Genomic DNA, 17,343 nt, shown 5'->3' with positions numbered 1-17,343 from the left:
GTACGTACGTTACGTTACGTACGGTTACGTACGTACTATACTACTAGTACTATACTACTACTACTACTAACTTACTACGTACTACTTAGTAGTATATATATATATATATATATATATATATATATATATATATATATATGTATAGATAGTGTCAAAAGTTGTGTAAATTGACTCTTCTAAATACAACACATTGCTTGCCTATAGTTACCAATTATTCTCCTTAATTACGCGTTTAATTTTACAGTGCGTAATTTTGCAGTTTCAACACATACGAAATACACTCGATACACGTTTTGTGAGCTTAAAAATGCATGTAAAACAGTTTGCATTATAGTACATCGGCATGAACATGACAATTTGCATAAAAGCATTAACGATTATTTATTAGTCAAATCTAAATAAATACTGTTATTAACAAATTACATGACATGGTAATGTAAAATGTAGATAAAATTCAGAATAATTGACACAATTTATAAACGTTATAGATATTTTGTTAAAAATAATTAATAATTTCGATATCAGAGAGTTAAATCTTGTATTACTGGATCAAAAATTTTCAAATTTATATATTTATATGAATATTTAATAAATATTTTGATATTAATGTTATTTATATTTCGTAAATAATTTTAATATTAACAATCGTAATTAAGTTATATTTCTAAGGTGCATTCTGAAACGCTGACAATACTAAAATCTATAATACATGCAAAATAAACTAAATATTTTCAGTATAGTCAGTACATTTCAGAATCTTTAATTCCGCATAAAATTCGAAGTCAAGTATATATATGTATGTATATATATATATATATATATATATATATATATATTTATGTAACGATTCTTTGCGCCGCTATATATTTGATAATCCTATAGGATACAATTAATTTAGTAATCATCGCTCTCGCAAATCAACCGAGAAATCGATACCATTCTTCTGATTCTCATATAACTAGTTAAATAAAAAAAGACGGACACGACGAAATATTTTCATTAATTACGTTGCCACAATTGTGTCGCCGTTTTTATTTCGGGTGTTCCATTCAACATTCGCCGCTTCCATTTTTGTCCGTTTCAATTGTGGCGTATCGGTAACTAGTAATTTTTTTGTCCGCACACAAGAACGCGCCATCGATCCCGCCTGGGAACCTGTTAGCGCGTCAATGACACTTTCAGGGGACGAGATATAGCGAATCGCGTACTCTCCTCTATCATGGCATTCATATTTGTCAGTTTAGTTCTTAAAAAAAAGGTTGGAATATATTACACATAAATATATTATACATAAATATATTACACATAAATATATAATATATTACATAAAATGTTTAAATTATATTATGTTTATAAATAATATGCCTTGTACTCGTAGTATATCATATAAACTGCATGCAATATATTAATCTGTATCTATATTACATGGACATTTTAGAAATATTTATTTAAATCTATTAATTTATAATTGTATTTTATAAACGTTCATGATATTAAATAATGTATATTTTATTTTGTTTTATATGCCACTATAATGTTTACATCCATCAAGAAGAAACCGGGTTCATTTTCGCGCACTGCATCGAATGATTTATAACAGCCCGCCGATTCGTAACGTTATTAATTCGCATGATTGATTTCCGGCGCGGGAATGGCAGGCGTGATTATACTGGTCGAAGGACGCGCGCGGATAATCACTCTTGTCAGATCCATTAAGGGATTAAAACCCCGATGAAGCCGATCCGCGTAACAGATTCCTCATCGTCGCTCGAGGAGGTCATGCAATTTGTTGGAGAAGATTTTTAAGTCGTTATGATAAATCGATATCTTAAATATGGAACGTCCAATGTCGTCCGGAAGTGGAAGAAACGAAATATTATGCGGAATGTTTCGGAAGTCAGGTAACAATTTTCTGCAAAAGTAATAGGAAAGTAATATTAGAAAAGAAATTAAAACGAGATAGTTTTAATATAGAAACAGAGTCACAAGTTATGGAATCGATAAACGTTTGGATCAATAATATTAAGATCAATTTTATTCTAAAATCTTTTAAGATGTTCAAGATGTTTAAAATAAAATGAAATGAGAAATATGTGAAAGTCATGAAATATCATTAATTTTTAATAACAGCATAAGTAGAATATTTAATTTTTGCGTGTGTCTGCGATTATTCAATACTGACGAGAATATAAAAGAGAAACTATAGATATATAGAAAAAAATATTTCATTCGTAGTTTAATTAAAATAAATTTATTTAACAAATGTTTTCCAATCTAATAAAGCAACAATCAATCGGTAATACGCATCAAACTGGTGTACTCGCGCATATAAGTGATTACCGACATATTACATGGCATCATTTAGATTTTCTATTTCGTGCGAAAGAAACTTCATTCGACTTGGGAATCATCCTGTTTAACCTCGTTCAATTGCCTAGTATTTTCAAGTTAGGTCCCTGTTCGAAGTGGATATCGAGGCAGCGAGAAAGAAAATGCTAGAGAGAGAGAGAAGCAGAGGCACATGCCCCTTTCTTTCCCACGCTTGAATCGTTATGAGTCGTATAGATATAAACTACCAGTTCGATCAGACGTGATGGCGATATACTAGACGATATTGCGAGAGGATAGCTTGAGTAAGAGAGTATCGATGTGGAATACACCTCTCTATCCTCTCTATGCCACGTTCCACGTTCTCTCGCTCTTCCTTCCTCTCTCACCATTGCAATTCGCTGCTCTTCCTTTTACCACTTTGGAACTCACAGGATGTTCGGGAGGGGGTCAACGATCCCGACGGGGATTTTCAGGGATCTGCCGACTGAAACCACCGACGGGACTCGTCACGACTCAATTCCAATTGCTGGGGCGATAGAAAAAAAAAGTAAAAGAAGAGGGGAAGAGGGAGAACCGGTACCTCGCACGGGAATCCGAACGTGTGCTACGCACTTTCGATTCGCATTCCGGATTCTGAAATGTATGTATTTCAGAGTGTATTATTATACACTGGAAATATGACAAAAGAGATTGTTTTCGAGTAAATTTAAACGAAGCTTCGTACAATCAGAATAGTCAATGAATACATTTTACATACGTATTGTGACATGTAAAATATTATATATACTGTGATATGTAAAATATTATGTATACTGTGCATTTGTCAACGCTTTTAAAAACATATACATTTCAAGATCTGTGCGCGTCCTAAGGCGTTTTTGAATTCTTGTATTCCACAAATCATATTCTGCTGAAGCGCAACTGCATATAGGTATATGCAGCGTCACTGACAATGAGACATGACCATTTCCGTGAAATAAATCAAGTCTGAGTCTTCGAAGCGAGCGCAAAGCGAGCTCATCGTTCGCTCTATTTCGAAGTCGATGTTCCGGAAAATGCAAAGAAATTCACGCTGGAATTTTTCCGCGACTGGTGAATCTTTTGACTTTTCGCGCGACAAAATTCAACGAGAAATAATTTTCGGAGCGTCGCGGACTGTGCAAAAATAATTGAGTTGCACGAGAGTGCGCGCGTACTCCCTTTCATGTCGTTATAAAATGTTTTAACTACCTTTGGTGAGATCAACAGAAATTGCACACGTTGCTAGTCTGCGAGCAATTTGTTTGCGAAGTTGTGTTGAAAAAATGTACCCTCGTGAGTATTGAAGTTTTAAAAGCGGGAATCGAATTTAATTGGAGAACAAAAATGTTTTGATTATCTCGTATCGTATATGAGCTTACTATCTTATTATTCCTGATTGTAAATGTTTGCCTATTGGTTTACCTTTCTCTCCCTTTCTTTTCGTGTTGCAATGATAAAAAAAATGTGTTTGAATAATTTTTATAAGTTAATGAGATAGGTAGGAAGAGATAGAGAATGTGATGACATTACTATAACAGAAAATCAAAAATTTTTTTATTTATTAGTCTTTTTCTTACTTTGTTAAATTATTTACAAATTGTATGAGTTTACAATTAAAATTTGTGTGGCTATGATTTAAAACGAACATTTATGTAGGCTGTTCTGTAAAGATCGCAATAACGCTTAAGGATAGATTTCTGAGATTATTATTTTAAGAAAATTCCCAAAATGTCAGGACTTTAATAGTTTTCGAATTATAAGCATTTAATGTTAGCGAATCATGTGTCATTTAAAATAAGATCTATTTAAATAATATATCTATTTAAAATATCTGTGAAAAGTACAATATAATCATATTATGATAATCATTATATTTGATTATGCATATTGATTATTACTTTATTATTCGATGACTTTTAATTTTGTAGTTGCATTTTGTTGCAATTTTTTACTGTACTGTCAACTTCCTAGTTAATTTGTTAAGGATGTTGTGTGAATAAGATATTTTACATTTTTTTCAATCACATTTTTGTTTTTAACCCATTTTTGTAATTTATTTATTTTATTTATTATTATTTATTTATTTTATTTATTATTATTTTTATTAAAAATTAAAATTTAAAAAATGATAAGAAATTTACATTTTTTTTTTATAAATACTTTACACATTCAAAATAATTTCACAGATGCAAAGTTTAGTTGCGATTTACTGATTAATTATAAAGATATAGAAGAAATAAATATTTTATTTATTTACTGAACGATTAATTCGCACACATCGCAATGTAACTCTACGTAAATATTTTGAATACATAATGTACTTATATTAAAAAATTGAGATTTTTCATTATTTATTTTATAATATATTTCCATATATTTTTATTACAGCACAGATTTAAAAATATACTATTTATTAAAATAACTTATGGTGACCAGGTGACCAAACCGTCACTAAATTTGTCATATTATTTTTAAACATGACTTAGAATAATCTGTAATTTTTTCATAATTTTGTTATCATTTTGAAAATGTGTACAAAATATCCTTAAGAGTATAGTATCTTTAAAAGAGATATAAAAATATTAATGAAATATTCAAATATTCAAATCTCTTTAATAAAGGCAAGAAAAAACTTATTTTATGTTTTGAATAATCCGAAATTACGAAATTCTTCAAATCGATTAAATCATATTCGAATGAAATATCAAATATTCTAAACTATCAGATACTCGCACGTTTCTGATATTCTCATTCTTCATATGAAAGCAAATCGATCGGCATTTATCCAAGTAATCTTGCACGACGTTTATTCAATTTGATCGCAAGTACGGTAGCGCGACGTGTGCGTTATGTCGGACGATCCAATTAATAGTTCAATTAAATAAACCGATAATTGCCTGAAAATGGAATATAGCCACTGAATATTGGATCTTCCGGTTTCTCATATTCATTATTCTCCATCCTCGGCACGCCATTCGTGGAGATTGCGGACATATCTATATAGAGACATATGCATAGACACATAGGCATAGTCTCTCTCTCTCTCTCTCTTGCATACGTATATCATGATCTTTTATTTCCCAATGCCCGAGTTATATAAATGAGTTATAAGTAATGCGTTGATAGCTTTTGCATTTTCATTCTGCGGCTGTTATTTCAGTTTTATCATGTAAAGAAAATGAATGAAGAAAATAAAAATCAAGAGTATACTATTAAAATAGATAACAGATATCATTTCCTTATTAAATTGAAATAGAATTCTATATTTGAATGGAAATTCTACGATTTCTTATGTAAGTATGATTCGTATTGTTAAATTCATAATATCAAATTATATTCAATTTGAGTTATTTTTAATCATTTCTATATATCTGTTCCTATTCAATATCTTTATTAGTTTAATTAAAACAAGGAGTTAACTAAATTTAATTCAAGAAGGTGTATTAAATTTGGCTCAAATTTACTTTATTATCTACTAAGTACTCTCTTATCGTTAATATAAACGTTATTTTGATACTAATAATACCACAGAAATGAATTGAATTACATTTTGAAATGCACACAGTTTTGGAAGTCAAAAATAACAAAATGTTATTTAATTCAAGGAATTAGCTTATCAGTTCTCTGATATTTAACAACGCAATATTTAATGAAAATGATGTATAAAGACGATTTATCGTCGGATTTTTAAAAGAAAAGTCAGAAAAAAATCTAAGCGATGACGAAACGCGCCAGTGAACTTGGCGGACACCCGGTATCAGGGCACTCTAATGCGCATATCCTCGCATGGCCGTGCGTCAAAACGCGGACGGAAGACGCTGTATAATGTGTGTGCCGAGGCAATATTACGTGTATTAGTCATTGCAAACAGGGACCGTGCCGTCTACGTCGGACGTGTGCACGCAAGTACGACACACGACGACGCGACGGAGCAATACGCGTGCACGCGATATGCATACACGACGTAAGTACGTGTGATTACGTAAGCTTGAGTCACGACGCATTTCTCGACGTCTGGCACGGTTTTTTTAACTTTTAGATATTTACCATACAAGCGGTTTCTTTTAGAAACCGCTGGCGTAGTAAATCAAACCGAGAATTTCGTCAGTCTTTGCAATTTATTTCTACTAAGAACTATAACTGGCGAAGATAATTTTTGTTTGTTTAAGTAAAAGCCCTTAAACGGGCGAATGATAACAAAAATTAAAATATCATGTTTATCAAACGTGTTATGCAATAACTAGGCATCAGTGCAGTAACTAGATACAAATTTACGTAGAAACTGTACCAACGTACCATTTCTTGTGTTCCTATGTTTAAGTACATTTTAATTTAGCACTGATATTTTTGAGTCAATTTATTACTATTATCAAGTCATAAAGTGTTACATATGTTTTGTTATTTTGATTGCAATTTCTATTTCAATTTTATTTGATTTGTCATTGAAAACCGTTAAATTGTATTAATGACTTAAAAAATTAAGTTCGAAATGTTTACGATTTCTTTTTTGTGTTATCATTCTAATAAATTTGTTTACACCTTCAGATGACTGTGTTGGCTTTTTATAAGCATTTTACATTATCAATTTATTTGATTTATTTTACTTTGTAATTGTATTATATTATTTTTTAATAATGAGTAAATGTAATTTAATTAAATTGAAAATTAAACGGAAAATAAAACTAATTAATAGCTTTATAAGTGTTATTTTATTTTATATATTATATAAACTTATTTATATAGAATATTAATGAATGTACATATAAAATATTTGTATAAGTAAAAAGTATTACATGTAGATACATGAAATACCTAACAAACAAGTTATCGTCAAAATAACGTTAAACACGTTATTTTGTCGTCAACATGTAATTTATTCCGTGAAATTTCATGTTAAAAATAAAAATATACCTACAAAATATCTACAAAAATATCTACTATAAGATACTTTTAAGATACATTTAAGATATTATATGCTGTATCTGTTCTAAGTATTTTATTTTTCTAGTATCTGTACCTATATTTTTTCCAAAATGCCTATACCTGTACCTAGATATTGAAAATAGATTACTTTGCACAACACTTTTAAACAGTATATTAGACGCATTAATTTCTTGTAATTACAAAACAATCTATATTTCTTGTTTTATTTAATTTTATTACGTATCTTTGTAAAAACTTATTTGATACTGATATAAGAATTTGACTTGCTCGATACATTAAAGTATGATTAAATACATTAGAATACATAATTTATTATTTATGTACTCTAATTGTACTCTCTAGAGAATTTAATGTCAAATGTTCGCTAATGATAACATTATCTGATTATGATTATGATTCATTTATCGTTCTCTTTAATTTTCGATAGTTATGTATCGGTATGTGTTCTTTCCTTCAAGAAACTTCTTTCATTCTCCAAAAAGAGGGACAAACTTCGCTTATACACGCGCTATCGTACCAACTAGAGCGTTTTGTAAACGCTGGCTGAGCGACTTTAAACTTTTATCTTGCTGCAATTTTCCGGCCGCGTCGCGGCGTAAAAGGCGGCTTCGAGCAAAGCGATGCTCTCCCGACGAGCACAAAAAAGTTGCTATAAAAAGGAAGAAGTGCGGAAGAGAACGCAGTGCGTTTACAAGATTACGTTGCGGTACTCAGGGGAGATGGGACAGAGGGAAAAGAAAAACTGTCCGGTCCGTGGAAGTTAACATCTTCCGGAGTTAAACGAGCCATCACGCCACGACTTGAAGCCACGGATTTATGCAATTCACTCTTTATAATCACCTAAACAACGCAAACTATATTGGAAAATTCGTTCGTTTATCGTATATATTAGAAGTAAATCTGTGCACTTTATGTATTCGTGGGCTTACATGATGTAGAACGGGAGATACAAAAGTTTTATCATATATAATGACTATGTATGATTATTATTTTAATATTTATCAATTTTTATCAATTTTTGGGGGAAAAAAGATTTTCTTCGATAAAATTGTTATTTAATGTTTTTTTCTTTTAAACTTAGATAATCTTAACTCTTTTATTTTTCTAGTAGAATTTTTTGCTTCTTGTAATTGTAAAGTTTAAGAAATGCATTTAACGTTATGTATTTTACATTCATATCAGAGTGATATAAAAATGATTTTCATGAACTTAACTCTAGTAAAATGTTTATAAGGTGTTTACAAGGAGATAAAGAATCGTTGCTTATCGTTAATTTTATATTTAATTTTTTAATATTAGTTCGTGGAATGTTATTCATTCTCGTTACAGATATCTCTCGGATGAGATAGAGCGAGGATTAAATTTAATTGTTCTCGAACAATTAATAATTGTGTGAATCACTATACAAGTGACATGAGAACTTACGTTCCCCATCCCTCTCATTGTAAAAAGAATGTCTATCTATACATATGCCGTGTCTTGTTCATTGTCTACTTTAAAGCCAATCCTGACCAAGACATAGTTTGCCTCGCGGAGCCAAGAATCATTTCTGTTGCGCGGGGGAGGAAAAGCGCGGGAGGAAAAGAGTGGTATGATGGAGGGCAGAGGGGAGTGGGAGGATCAGAGCGGCGCGGCGCGCTCTTGTCTCTCCAGTCACGTGTTCGCCCACACTCATTCATTTGTTCGGCAGCAGAGGTGCTCAACTTGCGATGCGAAATCCCGGACGACCACCCACCTTGGGCGCCCGGGCTCGTATATGGGTCGTGTGTCTCTGCATTGTACGTACATATATGCGCTCTTGTGCATGCGGCGCAACAGCGACTCTCACAACTGGCGCCGACATCTGTCAGGATGGGTCGTATTATCTCGTTACGGTCCAACAAAAATCTATGCATTATGTAATTGCGCTATTACTGTCAACGCGACCTCGTTGTAATGTTTAGAATGCAACGTTCGAAAAGCTTGAGCGATCACCCTTTTATTTTAAATAACACCGATCTCAGTTTTCTCTTCGAGTTTCGTATGCCAACCTTGATAACAAATGCACGCGCAGCGGTGAAAAGTAGGTGTAATATAAGATTGCGAACCGTACGACTCAATTCCGTGAAGTAACGAATTCGGTATTCTTGTTTCCTTCCCCTCTTTCCTTTCCTCTTCGTTCTTTTATTCTTTTTTTATTCATTATTCTTTTCTTCTTTCCGCTGCCTTTTTTTATCTTCTTTTTTCCACCATCTCTTTTCTCTATTCTCTTTTTTCCCATGGAAAATCGCTTCGTATCTTGTTTCTTCACAATAGGAAAAAGTTGGCGCGTGGTTTTTATTACGCAGCAAATAAGTAACAGAGTACATGTAAATTTGCTGGATAATCCAAAACATAAAATGTGTAATAATGAACACACTGCAGTTAAGAATAATTGATAGAGTTTGTCGGAAATCTCAGCTGGTAGAACAAAGTAAGAATTCCACAAGAGCTAACGAGACATTCTGACTATACAACGCAGATGAATTAGATGAGTCAGTTCGTTAATGACAGAGTAAAGATCAAATTGCTGCATGGCGTGAAACAGCAGAATAATTCAAAATGATTTAAGAAATTACGACAGAACAAATACATTTTGATCTCTGTTGTTCGTATACTGATATATTATATGTTTTTTCTTTCTGTTTCAGGTGAGTGACCATTTTCGTAAGCATATCTGTGAGTCACGAAGGTAACATAATCTTGGTGAGTTTGTATTTGTTCCGATCTTGTTATTCAAGATTTTGCAACATCATGATTTCGGCATTAAACACGTAAAGAAACCAGAGAAAGGCTAAGAATAAGAGAGAAAGAGAATGAAAAGGGAAAGGTCGAGGACACGTTCCTGCGTGGCATGAAAAAATAAATGGGACGGAAGGAGGGGATGCATCTTGTTGCATTCCAAGATGCGCAGTTTACCGAACAATGGCAGGAAAGAGAATATATAGATTAATTGAAATGTTATTCAAACAGACGCAAGTGCCAATATGTTTAGATACATATTTGTTATCGGCTGATCAAAGTTCGAATCAATATAATTATTCGCGAAATTTGCAATTCTATCTGCGTTTCCATTTCATCACTCTTCAAGAGTTGGTACACGAACAATGATATTATGAACAAAATGAGAACCTAAGTTCACCCAAGGATAAATTTAACCCTTATCTTCCGATAATAGCATTTTACCATCGACATAATAAGATAGACAGATTTGAAGCGTCTCAGATCTTTCCGTTTATATCTCGTAAATAATTCTCACTAAATACAGTTATATCTATGCGAGCCTCGTTAGATGATATTGATATCAGGAAACATATAAAATTTACAATTTTTTGTTAGAGTATGAATGATAATCTTTCTTAACTGAACCTATCTATGACTTATTGATCGAGGAATACATGTTTGAATATTAAATATTCTAAGTACTTATTAAGTTTTAGATATATATTTTTTTTTCACGAGTACGCGTATCAGTATAAGTAAAAATATTTTCTTTTATTTCGTGTATATACTATCTTTGTCGTGTATATACTATCGTGTATATAATATCTTTAGAATACTAAAAATATTAGAATGATGAGATAATGAGATAATGAGATATATAATTTATAGCGCTTTATTCTTTTCTTTTTGTGTGTGTAGATTTCTGTTTTTAAAAATAACTTTTCGGAGTTATTTTTCGAAAAAGTTCGTACGTAAATATTAAATTGATAATTTATTCAAAAACTATCTTATCTATTTATTCTGTTTGTCTATTTATTTGTTTTGCATACATCTCTATTGATCTTTATTTAACTCTTAGATTTTTCCGAAGAAAGTTAGAAAAATAATAAGAAAAACCTATGAATGAGTATGTATATGTGTGTATGAGGGTCGATTGAAAAATTTTGAGCTTTCAACATGAAGATGACGTTACTCGTCAAAATCATTCTAGTACTATAATATAATATAATCATACATGCTTTGAAAGATACTTGTGAAAATTGTAGCCATTTTGGACACTCAATTGTTGTTTGATAGTCAATTTGTGCAAGTCAATGTCAGTGTTTTTGTAAAAATGGAAAAAAATTGAATATTATGCCGTATTAAAATCGAATTGAAGGGCTGTTTTACGAGAACTCTATCCCATTTACCACCGTGAAAAGATAGGCAACTGAAACGTTTTTTTTTTTAAACATGGTCCAGTTTGACTGATGATGAGCGTTCGGGACGGCCAATTGGGTTAAAGAGAAGAGAGCATCACTGGGAAAAATGTATCGACTTAAAAGGAGTGTGAGGAGTGTGTTGAAAAATAAAATTGAATTTGATCGAAAAAATACTTGTTTCTATGTTAGGTTCAAAACTTTTCAAACGACCCTCATATATGTTATATCTATATTATGTGTGCGTACGTATGTATGTGTGTGTAGTAGGAGCGTACTGAGAATAGGATACCTTCATGGGTCTTTAACCTTTGCACGTGCGTACAGCGAAGATACTAGCGGCGAATGCTGTAGATTTCCGTCGGCGATTGCCGCAACCCTTAAGCCAACTGAAACTCGTGTAATGCGAGGTGACTCATAATCAAAATTAAATGGGGCAAAAATCCTCGGGAAGTACGATAAAGATGCCTTGATTCGCGATCCGTTATGTACGTACTTATTTATCGTTTAAGAGGTGTGATTTTGATGACGAAGAGATCTTGACTAGACATTGAAGAATAAGATAAAAAGAATGAGAAAATAAGGGACCGGCAAGGAACTCTCTTCTTCTTGAAAGGACAGAGATTCCTCTAGAGACTCTTGATCGGAGAAACTCCGTTGTTCTTTCGAATCACTTTTGACTCGTTCGAGGACGATAATGGAGTCCCCCAATTTATCGGAAACTGCGTGATCAGTAACACGTTGTGTGTATCGTTATTTACACGATCATTCGTGAGCAAGCATCCTCCGGGATCGAGATCTTCTTAGAGCTGTCTCCGTAGGGAGCGTTATAGTCCTTTTGAGAAAGTTTGTCCTTCGTTAAAAGTTTATTTAATCTTTACATGAGCATCCTAGAAATATTTTATTTCAAAACTTTGTATGGCATTCGTTGAGAACGACGTCAATTTTCAAACAACAAACGATTGCAAATAAAAAGTTCCTTTGAAATTGATTTTAAAAACGTAAATTAGATACATAAAATTTATAAGAGTTTACTTATCATTGAATTAAACGTTTCGCTTAATATCACAAAAAGAATAAAGCAACATGTCAAAACAGTAGCAATAAAACTACAGGTTTTACGACATGAAATCCTTCATTTCAACGCATTCAAGCCTCCATATTTCGTAACACATTGCTTCTGTAATGTAAAACGCAAGTCTACATGTTGAAACTTACATCGTGAGCTATATTTCAATGTCTTCTGGACAAGAAACACGATGCTCGCGTTGCGACTTAAAATCTTGCTTGAAATCGTGTTTCAACAATCGCCATATCAAGAAACTATTTTATGAGAGCTCGAGTTACAGTTTTGTATAGAATACATGTTTTTCGTTTGGAACGGGAAACCTCAGAACATAATTCACGATACTGACGATAGTTTACGTATGTTGCACTATATCAAAATATTAAATGGTGTATTACGACTTACGAGAACTATAGGCACAAGAACTGTATTAAATTATCTTCGGAAATAGTCTTTATAAGCTCAATTTCTATAAGATAGTAACAGGTAATAGGGAATCTAAATTATTAAGTTTTAAATTAGCATATTAAAAGAGAAATTAAAAACGATAATTACACGAGTCAACATTAACTTACAAATAACAAGTAATAATTTTGCTTATAAATATTTAATGTTTGTTCGAGTGCTTTTTCAATACACATCGCACGATGTGCATTACATATTTCAAAGATTAAAGCAGGCATAATTTACTGATATTGGATTTCGATAGTGCAGTCACATGAAAATGATCTCCGTAATTATTCGGGACGATGAAAATGCGACAATTGGCAGGAGAAATATTTTTAATATTGTATTTATCACAAAATCCGAAAATCGAAGTTATGCAATTTTCAGTCTCTGTTTCATAGCAACATGCGTAGCGGCATGTAGGTATGTCTCTTGGTATCAGGGGCGGCGAAGTAAAATTTTTCAGTGTATGAAATTTCCGAGGAATAGAAGGGAATTTGAGGGAAAGAAGAGGAGGGTGGAGGGATAAATATATTTCCTCATATATCTTTTCTACATGACAAAAGTAGCCGCTCTAATTTTATTTTTTTTAAATAAAATTATTAATGAGCTTCTCCATATTTCTCCATATTATTATATTTCTCCATATTTAACTTATCGACTGTTTCTCGATAAATGTACAATGTCGCAACAAGATTTACATTTTTGTTTCGTTGTCGATCGAAAATAACTTTTTAAATGTCTTAAATAAGAAAATGATCTTTCATTCGAACAAGTTGATGTAGAAATCGTTAAAAGAACGAATAAATTTTATGTATTCTGATACAGGATCTCTGATCTCAAAATTGTCACGTAAAAATTACATTACATCCTTCAAGCAATTCAGCACTTTTCGTATGTTTGTAATTTCTAAATTTCTCTCCGACCAAATATTATACAGATATGAAATTCAATGTATGGAATTCCATCATTCAGTGTATGGAGTATTCCATACCAACCATACTCGCCGCCCATGCTTGGTGTACCGATGATGGTCACGCGCGAGGTGCATACGATGCGCCCACGTGTACGCGCGTGCACGCCTACGTACGCGTGTAACGGCACGCCGGTTGCGTGCATATCTGATCACGCGGAACGGCAGCGTGCATCCAAACGCGTTTTGTCGGTCTTTCTTGTTGTGGTCTTTCTTGTCGGTTTGTTTGAATCAAGCCTGACCCGTTTTGGAAGTGATTCCGTAACAGTTCTGACATTGATTTTTTTTATTTCCTTCTATTAGGCTTATTAAATTTGACCGTAGCAGAAATTAATTTTCTCATGTTAAAGTTACAATATAAATTATGATGTATAATCCTTTGATTGGTTTAATATGACGTGTCAGCGTTTCAAATCATTAAAAGCTCATAATTTGTGTAGATTCTTTTTTTTTGTGAAACTGTTTTGAAATTATTACGCTGGAAGCGAGAGTTTGGTAACAATTGCGTACAGTGACAAGCAGAGAAAACCGTGTCAATTAAATTTGCCAACCGATTTGAACGGATTACAATTGGAAACGGATAAATTTGGGATAAAATCTGGGATAAATAATGAATATAACTTTATAGAGATACAAATATAATCAGACTTTTAGCTAGTTATTATTGAATAAAATGTTGAATAAAACTTACTAGATTTAATAATTAAATCTAAATTAATCTGTTAAATCATATTTCTTAATTATAATAATATATAAGTGATTATATTGTAATACACGATGCTCCATACTTTATCAACTTTTGAAGATATTTTATTGTTATAATATCTTCAGTTACAAAATTGAAGAGACAGTCATTAAGTCATTAACAAAGAAAAAACGTATATAAATTATACAATAATAAAAAGATATTATATACATATATATATGTGTGTATGCGTGTGTGTGTGTGTGTGTGTGTGTGTGTGTGTGTGTGTGTGTGTGTGTGCGTATGTGATATCAATAATCAACAAAGAATTTGCCGCCCACGCGTACTGTGTTGCTTCTCGGCTGCAAAAACAAACGCGAGGCGCACATCGAGAACGCGGCTTGGATGCATCATGTTGACCTCGAGGGAAACGTGATGCACTCGGTAGCTATTATAGCGCGATGAACCGCGGAGCTGCTGCGGGGAGTATCACTAAATAACTCGTTACAGCGGCGAATCAAAGGAGTACGCGGGTGTTTTCGCAGCGATCATCTTCCTGATCTTGCCTAGTCACTACATTTCCTTCGGCGAATTAGTCTTCGTCAGAATGCAGCGGAGCAAATATGAGAATTGCCCCTCATTCATGAACCTTTTCCCACGCAATTCATTTTAATTTAGATATCTATATTGTCGGTTTTTTTTTCATTTTGCTTGAAATCTAGATAAACTATTATATATGTACATATCAAAATAAAACATATTTTTGCCACGAAAAACATACATTATTAAGTTGTTGCATGTGAAATGTCGAATTGTATTAATAATCTTCGGATTTCGAAGACCTTTGATGTAAAATCAATATTTAATTTCAGAGGAATTAAATATATTTTATTGAAATAATATGTGTTACATTCTTTGCATTTTGCCAATGAGAAATTAATTTTATAATCCTATTTGGATAAAATTCGAGGAATTTCTGAACTAAAGCATATTCATTTTTTTTCTATGGAGAAATCTGTGCTGCTGTACAAAATAATGTTTTGAATTATTTTCTAAATATTAGAATTTGTTTTTTTGTATATAATTTTATATGTATATATTTTAACAATAAAAGAAGATGTTAAAAGGAAAGAGTAAAAGATTACATTAAAAATATTTAATTGTAATTCAATGCTATTTTTTTCTAACAATAGTTCTTTTCACTGATAACTGAAGGAATTTTTAACATAAACAATTTTTGGTTTAAAGATTTTTTTCAAATATTTTTAATATCTCTGTCTTGTTTTCTAGACATTACAGAAAGTCATAAATAGTAAATATTTTTTTAAGTAAAGCACAGTGTCATTCTTAAATATTCAATAATGACTTGAGTACAGATTGAAAGCAAAGCACAGGCATCAACAATGCTACACTTGCGAGATCAATAAATTAACTTAATGTTTCGAGTTACATATGAGAGTGTAGTCACTCGAATACGAGTATGACGTCGACCTAAAGAACAGCTAGCGTACTTAGATACATATCTTATTCAGAAAGCATCGTAACTTGCCGCGGAACGTCCATTAAATTATAGTCGCCGCAGATGTTGCATGTTCAGGTCATAATTCTCGTTCGAATAACGATTATTTCCTTCCATCGCTGTGGGAAAAGGTGAATTTAAATAATAAACCTGTGTGATGTATAATAAAATAATAATGCGAATATATAGTATATATGCTTTAAGTTCACCGTATTTTCTTTTGAAATACAATATACTATTTGTTAATTAATTTCAAATGACCTTTCGTGTAATAAAATTTTAAAATGATTACATTTAAAGATTATATTTTCCAAGATATTTTATGTCAAAAACCGATCAAACCGATCTTTTATTAAAAAAAATGAAGTTTGATTAAAAATTAAAAATCCTTGAATGTAAGGAAGTGTAGAAACTTAATATAATTATTAATTATAATTATAAAATGATTATAAAAGTAATAATAAAATAATCATATCGATACGAAAATAATAGATTGAAAAGAAGAATTTTATTTATTTATATTAAATAAAATTTTCAATATACATACACGTATATCTACGGCTTCTCTGTGAAGCTGTCAGATAATTTAACACCCTTACATAAGCCAGGTAGTATCTAGCGTTATTTAGCGTTGCAATTGACATTATCGATCCCATACTTGTTCAATTCAGTTGCCGTTTTGTCGTTTACGTTTCCGTGCATTTGCTGCATTTGTTCGATGCGGATTCGCGCGGCGGCATTTACGAATCAGAGCTTTGCAAAAGCAAATTCTCCGTAAATCAGCGTTTGCGTGGCTGATCGACCGCGTGTGCAAACGTATCGCGGTGCGCGCGTTGGAATTGTTTTCAGCGACAATAACATTCTCGATTATTTATTCACCGCTGGAAAATGAATCGGCGTAATCCGTCGAATTTTATCTTTCCGGACGAGCAACGAGATTAAATCGCTCTTTGCGCGTATTCGCTATTGTTTAACATACTGGCGATCGCGCGCTACATATGATAATCGATAGTCGTTCTGTATGATTAATATTCTGTGATTAATATTCATCTCTTGTTTTATATATATATATATATATATATACTACGTTCATATATACATATATATATATATATATATATATATATATATATGTATATATATATATATATATATATATATATATATATAGTGTAGTGTGTGTGTGTGTGTAGTATA

Source organism: Atta cephalotes (genome assembly GCF_000143395.1).
Source record: "Atta cephalotes unplaced genomic scaffold scaffold00031, whole genome shotgun sequence".
Taxonomy (NCBI): Eukaryota; Metazoa; Arthropoda; class Insecta; order Hymenoptera; family Formicidae; genus Atta; species Atta cephalotes.
The sequence above is the reverse complement of the archived record's forward strand: the minus strand, read 5'-3'. Positions refer to the sequence as shown.